Source organism: Crotalus tigris, unplaced genomic scaffold, assembly GCF_016545835.1.
Source record: "Crotalus tigris isolate CLP2741 ecotype Arizona unplaced genomic scaffold, ASM1654583v1 scf7180000019649.48550810456:505611, whole genome shotgun sequence".
Classification (NCBI taxonomy): Eukaryota; Metazoa; Chordata; class Lepidosauria; order Squamata; family Viperidae; genus Crotalus; species Crotalus tigris.
Genome location: NW_024097641.1, coordinates 100,635 through 112,024, shown reverse-complemented (window position 1 = coordinate 112,024; position 11,390 = coordinate 100,635).

Sequence of the window (11,390 nt, the reverse complement as noted above, 5' to 3'; positions counted from 1 at the left end):
CTACCCTCGCAGAGAAAAATCTCTGTGCCAGAATGGATTCTGTCCTGCACTTTGTCTATCAGCAGCTTCCCCCCCCCCTCCAATAATTCGTTCAGCCTCTCCTGTGGGCTGGAGGAATTTTGTCTTCCCGGAGGATCTCATAAATACACGCATGGACCGAAAATATTTTCTCTGCGTATTAATATTACATGGCGAGTGTCTCCAAGAAGGCAGGCACTCCCCCCTCCTTTCTCTCCTCCCCCTCCACTGACTTCAGATCTCGACTGCAAAATGGCTTCTTAACCCCCCCTCCCCTTTTCTTTTTTCAGCATTCACATCTGTCTGGAATAAAAATTGGAATTTTGAGGGCAGCCCTGTTGGACGGCAAATTGCAGCAAGAGGGAGGAAGAGGGTGATAGGCTTTCAATGGGGGGCCTGGAAAGAAAGAAAAAAGAAGAAGAAGAAGGAAGAAATGAAACCATTCCCCAACATTATTTTCTTCAGTTAGCAAAGCAATCGGATTTATGTTTGGTGTCACTGCCTGTCTGAGGCCCCCTTGCCCTGAGACGGAATGGCAGCCAGCAGGGTGGTTAGAAAAGCACTTTCATGAGAGACAGCTTGATTGAACATTGCAGAAATATTTAACTCTCTCGCGGCCTGCCCCATCGGAGACTGGGTGGTGGAAAGCATGTGAATGTCAGTTCATTTCCTAGAGATTTACCCGCAAGTCTCCTAAGCGACAGCATTGTGGCTTAGTCGCGGTTAGACTGGGCTGAAAGGTATTCTCTGCCAGCTTTAATATATGTATATAGGTAGTCCTTGATTTACGACCATTTCTTTAGGGGCTTTTTGAAGTTAGAATGGTCATGAAAAAGGTGACTTCCGACGGGCCTTCAGATCTGTCCGTCACAGCATCCCCAAGGCCGCGGGATCAAAATATGGGTGCTTCACATGTTTTTACAATGGTGGTCGTGTTCCAGGATCACGGGATCGCCGTTTGTGACCTTCTCCGTTGGCTTCCAGCAAGCAAAGTCAGTAGGAAATCCAGCTTCGCTTAATGACCTCCTGGTTCACTTTACGGCCATGGCAAAGAGGTCACAACAGCCGCCTTGCTTAGCAATGGAAATTCTGGTCCCAACAGTTGTCATAAGCCGAGGACTGCTTGTAGCCCTCTGGACATGCTCCATCTGTATAGATTGAATGAAGCAAAAGGACTTAGGAAATTCTTGATGCAGCCAAATATCTCATGCAGCTGTGCTGCTCCACTCCCTTGAAGATGCTGTGAAGGTGGCCGTATGGGGTGTGTGCCACAAAATCAAGAGACTGACCATAATTGTATCATCAAATTACTGTCTTGTCTCTCCCCCCCCCCCAATCCCTCTGAAGGATGTCCCTGGCTCAGCCTGCCTGTTTGAGACACTTTTGTTAAAAGATGGTCATTTCTGCACATGCCTTAAATCAGAGATGGACAACAACTTGAGGACTTGAACTCCCAGAATTCCTGAGCCCAGCCATAGTAACTTCGAATTGAGCGAATGCTCAATTTCTTAATATTCCATTTTGGAAAACTGTCTTTCCGTTATTGCAATTGAGGGAGGAAAAAATACATATATTTCTCCCCAGATGAGAAGAAAGGCAAGGAGTCCATGGTTGGGTGGAGTTGTTGAGATCCTACGAAGGAAAGTAGGAAAGGCGAGTTGTAAAACAGTAGATGTCTTGGACAGAAACAAGGAATGTTTGCAAGGACAGAAATAGAATCATAAAATCATAGGCTCCTAGATCTGGAAGGAAGCTGGGAGTTCTTCCAGTCCAACACTTATCCAAGGCAGGAGTCCTCTTAGACCAGGGACTTGCAGGAATTCTGGGAGTTGAAGTCCATGAGTCATAAAAGAGCCACGGTTGCCTACCCCTGTCTTAGACCATCCTGGACAGAGGGTTGTCCAATCTTTTCCTGGAAAACCTCCAGCGATGGAGCACCCACAAAAATAGATGGAGAGGTATAAGAAATGGTGTATTAACTCATGCTTTAATTTCTTTGGCTGAGACTTTCTTAACCTTTTCTGCACTGTGCACAAGTCGCTCACCCTGAGAAGGAACGGTGTGATGGATACGTCTGGTTTCCCCCCCCCCCGTTACTTTTAAATCATCTTGGTTTTCCTAACAGAATTGAGGGGGAACACCATCAGCTTCCCTATTGTTAACAATAATGAAAAGCCAGAGTATCTATCTATGTAAAGCCAGAGTAGGGGCTCATTAGCATAGCTTCAACTTCAGTTATTCAAAGTATTTCCCCTCTGTTCGTATTCATGAATAGGTCTACGATTTCATCTAATTATTGCAGGTTTCTCAAAAATACTTCAGTGGTTTTTTTTACAATTTCCTTAAGCCCAGGACACCTATACATTTGTGTATGTGTGTGTGTGTGTGTGTGGCATTCTTTTTGTGAACTGAAAAGTCTCAGATAATTGCAAGCATATGAATAGAGTTATTTACTTAAAACCTCCTGCACTCTGCTACCTGTTGATCATTGTTACTATATCTGAACTCCTATTTATAGTAATACTAGGGATAGGAGTAGGATGTGTGATACTAAAAATCTCAAATGTTAGAAAATCAACACGGGCAGAGAGAAAGCAAAAGAGAAAGAGAGAAAGAGAGAAGTCTAGCCCAGAAATGCTTTTAAACAGAAGCCTGGGAGATTAGGAAAACCAGCCTCCGAGATAACCATATATTTATTGAGTTTGTAATGTATCAAATGTAACAAAAGTAGAGTGTCTGAAGTACTCCATGTGTGGCTCTTTCACACTCTTTGATCACACAATTCTCCTTTTAATTCGGAGGCAGCAGAGCTTAAGTGGGTTCATTGATGTGTTAAGTGTGGAATGTTTTTTTTTGTATTAAATTTTTTTAAAAAAAGAGAGGAGACGGGAGAGGGAGAAAGTCTCTATTATGTACCCAGAAAAAGACTTCCATGTACTTGTTTATTGAGACAGGAAGTGGGTTTCCCACACAGACAAATGTCCCTGAGCTGCCAAAGAATTGTGTGGGGGAAAAGAAACGCAAAGGAAACTCAATTTTCTACCTGGCATCAAATCAGCCTCTAAAGGAAGATGGAGACAATAAACTTGGGTTTAGGCTGAATAATAGCATCTGATTGATTTTAAGGGAAGGAAGGGAGGGAACCCCCCCCCTGCTCTTTACCCCCTGTACAAAGAGGAGGCGTGAGCTGCAAAGCTTTGCAATAAATCTCTTTGTAGTTTTGACTAGGGGCTTTGGGGTTTCACCTATGGTTACACACTCCAAAAAGTGTTTTTTTCTTCTTCTTCTAAAGAAAACTGCGATATGGAATTGTCTTATGATAGCAGGTTTCTCTCCTAGTGACACCCAGATTCCCTTCCCTTTCCTTCTTTCCTTCCTTCCTCTCCCACCTCTTCTCGTCTTTTCTCTCCTCCTCAATTCTCTCTTCTCTTCTAGCGGTACAGTACAGCTTTTCCCTGAGCGAGATGCAACCAAATTGCTCTTGGCTCTTCCACTCATAAACCTGTGATGAAAAACTGGGCACCAATATCTTTTATCATCTTAGCCTTACATCTCATCTTTCCCAGATTGAGATAAGGTGAAATCGGATTAGTGTCCTTCAGTGAAGCAAGAAGAAGCTAATGCCTATCATACTTCCACCAGGTGAAGGTCAGTTCTACAAGGCATCAATGTGACCTCTTTCATGGAAAGAGGGGGAGAGAGAGAGAAAGAGAGAGAAAGAGAGAGAGGAGAGAAAGAGAGAAGCATTAAAGTAAGTTTGCCATGAGATACCTTTGACTAAGAATGGTTCATCATTCTGGATCTGGATCTGAATCTAGATCTGGATCTGGATCTGACCTGGCAAGGTCAGATCCAGACAAGTTAAAATCATCTCCGCTCTGTATTCTGTCCCCAATGGCATTGTGATTCTGTAGTATCAGTCAATTCCGTTAGCAACTCCAAGGCTGCTGTTGATATTTCAAAATGATTCTAATCTCATTTCAATAATAGCTTCTGTCTCTTTTATTGACATGCATGCCATAACATTCAGGGCTAAATTGACAGTGCTAATAACATCCTCTGTCTCTCTTTTTCCTCTTTCTCTGACTCTTTCTCTTCGGACAAATCTGCATTTTTATTTCCTTTTTTTTTAAGCATTCCTATTGATTGCAAAAGTGAAGGGCTTTCATCTTCTTTGAAAGCATTAGATAATTAGGTACTATAAGCAGTTACTAACATAACTAAGTAGGGTTTGAGCTAGCTATAGTCTCTCTCTCACTCTCTCTCCTTGCAATATAAGCACATTCATAAGACACAAGTGCGTTGCTCAAAGGATGAAAATCCAGGCAGCCTGGCATCAAGGAGAAGCCACAATGTCTTCTCATGCACCACAATGTCATTGTGTAAATGAAGTGATGAAGCAATTTGGACAAGATGTCATACATTATATTTATTTATGAAATTTATAGACTATCCATCCTTCTTTCAAAGTGACTCTGGGCTATGTATGGTTAAAACTATATCAAAATCTCAATAAAAGGAGGTAGTTAAACGTGGGTAGAATAATTTTAAAGTTAGAAGGCAGGATGAGGGCCTTCACGTCTCTAACCAATCCCTCCGTAAACTCCACACAAGTTGGCGGTGCCAGGTTTTCAAACTGTTTTGAAAGGTAAGAGGTGAGTGGGACCTGACTCACCTCTATGGGGAAGATAATCCAAAGGGCTGGTGGTGGTGGTGGTAAAACTGGCAGTAGATAAGGCTTTCTTCCTGGATACCACCAGTCAAAATTCTTTCAGTGATGGGGTATGGAACAGGTAGATGTCATGGAGAGTTGTTATGCAGGTCACCTGGCCCCATGCCATGGAGGGTTTTAGTGGTTATACCATCTTGAAATGGACCTGGAGGTAAATCAGCACTCAATGCAAGTCATGCTGCAGAGATGTAACATGTGCCATCTTTAGGCTACACAAACATTGGTCACACTGTGGCATTCTGCACCAGCTGAAGCCTCTGGATACTCTTCAAGGGTAGCCCCATGTAGAGCACATTGCAATAGTCCAAGTGGGAGATGACCAGGGTTTAAGTGACTGAGAGAATGATCTCTCAATCCAGGAAAGGGTGTATCTGGCGCACAACACTAAGTTGAGCAAAGGTCTTCCTAGTCACGACTGTCACCTGGTCCTTGAAGAGGAACCATGAGTCTATGAGGGTCCCCATATATGCTAGATATTAGATGTACATTACTTGCACCCAGCTGCAATATGGTGGCATCCAACATACAATGAACCCTCTTATCTTCATTGAAATTCAGGATGAGGCACCAATGGTCCTTCAGGTGAAGCATTAAAGTCCCAAATCCCAAATATTGGGCTATTCTACATGGGAAAGTAATCAATTTCTAGGGAGATACACATTTTCTACCTTAGTGGAGGACATTCTTACTAACCTTGATCTAAAATGAGGACTGGATGAACCCCCATTAGAAGATTTTGCATTTAAAGCACAAAAATCTGAATCTTAACATATTTCTCCATAATTGACAAAGTCTGAGCTGTCTTGAAGGACCATCCCAGAGAAGAGAGCATCAATTTAGTCTCCAAAAGACCAGAAAGCAGGACAAAAAGCAATAGGTGGAACCTCATCAAAGGGAGATGCAACCTAGAACTAAGGAGGAATTTCCCAATAGTGAGAATAATTAATCAATGGAACAGCTTGTCTCCTGGAGTTGTGGGAGCTCCATCACTGGAGAAAAGTTTGGCCAACCATGTGTCCTAGATGCTCTAAGAGCTCTTACCTTGGGCAGGGAGTTGGACTACAAAACCTCCATGGTGTCTATGAGAACCTCCTAGAAGTCTATAATCTGAAGTCTGCTGGACAAACTGTGGTTTGGCCTGGGTGTAAAACCACAAGTTCCATTGTTTGTGTAAATGAATGTCATTTGCATGGTTGCATCATACAAATGTACATCCTCGATGCAATTGCACAACAACAGAAAAGGCAAGCGTTTATATAGGAAGGCCTACAATTTCATGGATGTCCCCTCTCACAAATGGTCTATAAAATCAGTGGCTTACTGAAGATTGCCATGGCTCCCCACTCTCTTTAGCACAGTGTTTCTCAACCTTGACAATTTTAAGGCATGTGGACTTCAACTCCCAGAATTCCACAGCCAGCATTGCTGGCTGTGGAATTCTGGGAGTTGAAGTCCACATGCCTTAAAATTGTCAAGGTTGAGAAACATTGCAAACCTTTGGGTTTAATTTTTTTTTTTTTTGAGAAATTCACAAAGAGAAATGTGCTCGGGCATCTCCTTCTGGAGTGTGGGAGCCGTTCCACCTGCCTCCCTCCTCGGAGCAGCCTTGATGATAAGAAGGGGCCTGGTCTTCTAACACTGGAAATGCAGCAGTAGATAGCGCAGCCTTGACCCTTTCGGCATTCGGATGAATGATAGACTAGTTAGCCTTTTCGTGGTATGGATTGGTGGGGCTGGGACCACTTTAATTAGCCTCCAGAAGATCCCAAGGGTCTCCAGCATCCTATCTATAAAAACAAATCCGTTAGGAGTATAACCTGTCAACTGCAGAGGAGAATGTGGTTGCATAAGGCGCAAAAGAGCTGGAATGGAGCTCCACCAGAAGGTGAAGAATCAATGGAGAGAGAAGAAACATGAGGGAGGCCTCCAAAGCAGTGGTGGGATTCAGCCAGTTTGCACCAGTTCAGAAGAACCGGTAGCTAATTTTTTGTTGCCCAGGCCCAGAATGGACTTCCGGAAGCGGCATCCACACAGAGAACCGGTTGTTCACATATTTGAATCCACCACTGCTCCAAAGTATGTATCACCCTCAGAAAGTTGAACCCTCTTCAAAATATTAAAATCTAGATCCGTGTTTCTCAACCTTATCAACTCTAGGAGGAGTGGATTTCAACTCCCACAATGTGGAATTCTGGCTGTTGAGGCCCATCCATCTTAAAGTTGTTAAGGTTGAGAAAGGCTAAACTGAATGAAAGAAACTAAAGGGTGAAGGATCCACAACCGGAAACATGGAAGCATTTCAGACAATGCTGACTTCTCTGCCATGCACGAACTAGACCAGGGGTCTTCAAACTTGGCCCTTTTATGACTTGTGGACATCAACTCCCAGAATTCCTCAGCCAGGTGTGCCTGGCTGAGGAATTCTGGGCGTTGAAGTCCACAAGTCATAAAAGGGCCAAGTTTGAAGACCCCTGAACTAGACAAAGGGACTGGCACCGGCATGATCATATGAAAAAAAAAGTCAAATAAATAAGTCAGATAAAACCAAGTTACAACAGTTCACGTAGTAACCGTTCCAAGTTACAACGACACTGAAAAAAAAGTGATGGCCATTTTTCACACTTGGGACCTTTGCGGCACTCCCTACGGCAGTGGTTCTCAACCTTTCTAATGCCGTGACCCCATAATACAGTTCCCCATGTTGTGGTGACCCCCAACCACTTATACATCACCAGGTGCCAGGGGCGTGGCCAAAGAAAAGGGGGAAAAAATGGCGGACAGCCTTGTTTGGCGACCCCCGTGAAATGGTCGTTTGATCCCAAATGGGGTCCCGACCCACAGGTTGAGAACCACTGCCCTACGGTTATGTGATTTCCATTCGGATGCCTGACCACTGACTCCCCTTTGTGACGGTTGCAGCGTCCCACTTTTTGAGACCTTCTGGTGAACAAAGTCAAGGGGGAAGCCAGATTCACTGAACAACTGTGTGACTAATTTAGCAATTGCAGTGATTCACTTAACAAATGTGGCAAGAAAAGTCATAAAATGAGGCAAAATTTCTCTCTCTCTCTCTCTCTCTCTCTCTCTCTCTCTTCCTCTTTTCTCTCTCTCTCTTTCCTCTCTCTCTCTCCTCTCTCTCCCCCCTCCTCTCTCTCTCCTCTCTCACTCTCTCTCTCCCTCATCTCTCTCTCTCCCCCTTTCATCTCTCTCTCTCTCAGAAAGTCTCCTCTCTCTTTCATCTCTCTCTCTCCCCCCCTCTCTCTCTCTCTCTCCTCTCTTTCTCTCCCCCTCTCATCTATCTCTCTCTCTCTCTCTCTCTCTCTCTCTCTCTCTCTCTCTCTCTCTCTCAGAAAGTGAGCACTGCACATTGGTGGCATAGTTTCCTGCCGTTTTAAGGCAGGAAAGACATGGGAAGCCATGGAAACTCTAAAGCAGACTAAACATAGCTTTTAAAAACTAATACAGACTTTCTAGGAAAACAAGGAAATCCTTTTTTTTTTTTTTTTTTTGACCATGAGAGCGATACAGGCCCGTTCTCCAGTTTTTACTGACTGCATCTCTTGGTGTAGAAGAGTTTGGAGACAGTGTGGAAGAAGGCTTTCAACAGTTCTTCTGTGAACTCCAGCTTAACCCAGGAAAGGAGGAGACAGTGAGAAAGAAACTCAAGGTCGAGCCACCTTGATTTCCTTGGGTATAAGAGGGAGAAAAGGGACATCTCTTCTTTCAAGAGTTAGTGTATCCTGCTCTGTTGTGGGGTTCTAGTAAACCTCCCTTGCAGGGTCTGTTTCTTGACCTGGCCAATCACAGATCAGATCATAGAATCATGACTCTGAAAGGGACCTCGGAGGTTTTCTAATTAAACCCCCTGCCTAAGGCAGGAGTGCTTATAAAGTCCCAGACATAGGATTGTTCAATCTTTTCTTGAAAACTTCCAGCGATGGAGTACACCCCCCCCCCCAATCCCACTCTGGGAGACAAGCTGTTCCACTGATTAATTGTTCTCACTCTCGGAAAGTTTCTCCTTACTTCCAGCTTGGATCTCCCTCTGATGAGCTTCCACCGAACTTTGCTTCTTTGTCCTGTCCTCAAGTGCTATGGAGAATAAATTGACACACCCCTTTTCCCTGTGACAGCTCTTCAAGATGACATAGACAGGCCAAAGTGACTTACAATTGCTTCTCCTGCTTACAACTATTGCGGCATCCTCATGGTGCATCCTACATCCAGTTTTGGTCACCACAATACAAAAAAGATGTTGAGACTCTGGAAAGAGTGTAGAGAAGAGCAACAAAGATGATCAGGGGACTGGAGGCTAAAACATATGAAGAACGGTTGCAGGAATTGGGTATGTCTAGTCTAATGAAAAGGAGAAAAAGGGGTGACATAATAACAATATTCCAATATTTGAAAGATGCCACAGAGAAGAGGGAGTCAAGCTATTCTCCAAAGCACCTGAAGGCAGGCCAAGAAGCAACAGATGGAAACTAATCAAGGAGAGAAGCAACCTAGAATTAAGGAGAAACTTCCTGACAGTTAGAACAATTAACCAGTGGAACAACCTGCCTCCAGAAGTGCTGAATTCCCCAACACTGGAAGTTTTTAAGAAGAGACTGGACAGCCATTTGTCTGAAATGGTATAGGGTTTCCTGCCTGAGCAGGGGATTGGACCAGATGACCTACAAAGTCCCTTCCAACTTTATTATTATTATTATTATTATGGTCACGTGATCAGAATTGAGGCACTTGGCAACCAGGATGATGCAGCATTATATGATTGCTATATACCACCTTCCCAGCCAGTTCCTGACAAGCAAAGTAAAGGGGGGGGGGAGCCAGAATTGCTTGATGACCACATAATTCACATAACTGTAGGGACTTGCTTAATAACCATGGCAAAAAAAGATCATCAGGTGCAACTCATTTTAACAACTAACTTACTGGTACCAATCTGGTTATAAGTCAAGGACTACCTGTGATCTCTCTAAAAAGTTCTTTCTCTTACCTGCCTCCTTCTCTCCCAGGGAGCAAATTTAATCAGAATGCAGGCTAATTGACCTATTCCTAATTCCTCAGACTGGAGGGCTAATTAAATTCCCAGTTCTTGTTTTAGTAGAATGAGAATCAAAATATACATTCTTGAGTCTGAAGGCTGCAACTTGTTTACTGTTGATTATACTCGGTTGTCTCTGAGAAACCAATTACGAGGCACTCAAGTGAAGGTTTCAACCCTTGGAGGGAAAAAAACGTTTAATATTTTCTTTTTCCTGCATCAGAGTCAGGTGTCAGGTGCTCCAAGGCCAAACCATAATTGGGAGGATGTGCCGGGACCTTTTGCAAAACAGCAGAGAAGGTACTGACTTTGCAAAGAAAATTAGGCATCTTGGCCCGGCAGTGGAAAATTGTTTCTGATGGGACTAATTCCTTTTCAGCTATATGAGACTCCCAAATGTTACCTCGGATGTGGTCACTCCTCCTCTGCATCTTAATGAGAGCCAGTTTGGTCTAGGTTGGTTAAGGCAGAAAACTAGGAAGTGAGAGACCATGAGTTCTAGTCCAGGAGTGTCAAACTTGCAACATCACGTGATGGGTCGTGATGTATCAAGATTTTTTTTCCATTGTGGGCAATGGGGTGGGCGCAGTTTCGCCATGACGCATCCAGTCTGCAGGCTGGCAGTTCGACACCCCTTTTCTAGTCCATCCTGGCCATGAAAGCCAGCTGGGTGACTGAGCCAATCACCAGGAGTTGGTGAGTTCTAGTCCCGCTTTAGGCAGAAAAGCTGGCTGGGTGAGTTTGGGCCAATCACCAGGAGATTGTAAGTTCTAGTCCCGCCTTAGGCATGAAAGCTGGCTGGGTGACTTTGGGCCAATCACCAGGAGACTGGGAATTCTAGCTCCATCTTAGGCACAAATGCTGGCTGGGTGATTTCGGGCCAGTCACCAGGAAATGTTGAGTTCTAGTACCGCTTAGGCATGAAAATTGGCTAGGTGACTTTGGGCCAATCACTAGGACATTGTAAGTTCTAGTCCTGCCTTAGTCATGAAAGCTGGCTGGGTGACTTTGGGCCAATCATCAGGAGACTGGGAATTCTAGCTCCACCTTAGGCACAAAAGCTGCTGAGTGATTTCGGGCCAGTCACTAGGAGAAGTTGAGTTCTAGTCCCATCTTAGCCATATAAGTTGGCTGGGTGGCTTTGAGCCAATCACCAGGAGACAGGGAGTTCAAGTCCTGCCTTAGGCGTGAAAGCCAGCTAGGTGACTCCAGGAGGACGGGAGTTCTAGTCCCACCTTAGCCATGTAAGCTGGCTGGGTGGCTTTGGACCAGTCTCTCTTTCTCAGCCCAACTCACCTCAACCCTAGAAAAGTCATGGCAGGTTTGGTGAACAGTTTTGTATGAAATTCTTTCACACTGAACCAAATAAGAAAGCCATGGTTGAAAGGAACCAATCATACCACTTGCTATCAACACCTAGCCAATCAGACCAATCAGACACTAGCCAATCATCACTGCCAATGATGTCAGAAAGGCATTCAAAGGAATAATCTCTCTCCTCCTCCTCCCCATTTATTTCCTTGCAAGGTTTATGAGAAAATCATTGCATATTAGTTCATCCTGTTAGGTTCGCATGTATCTTATTCGTCC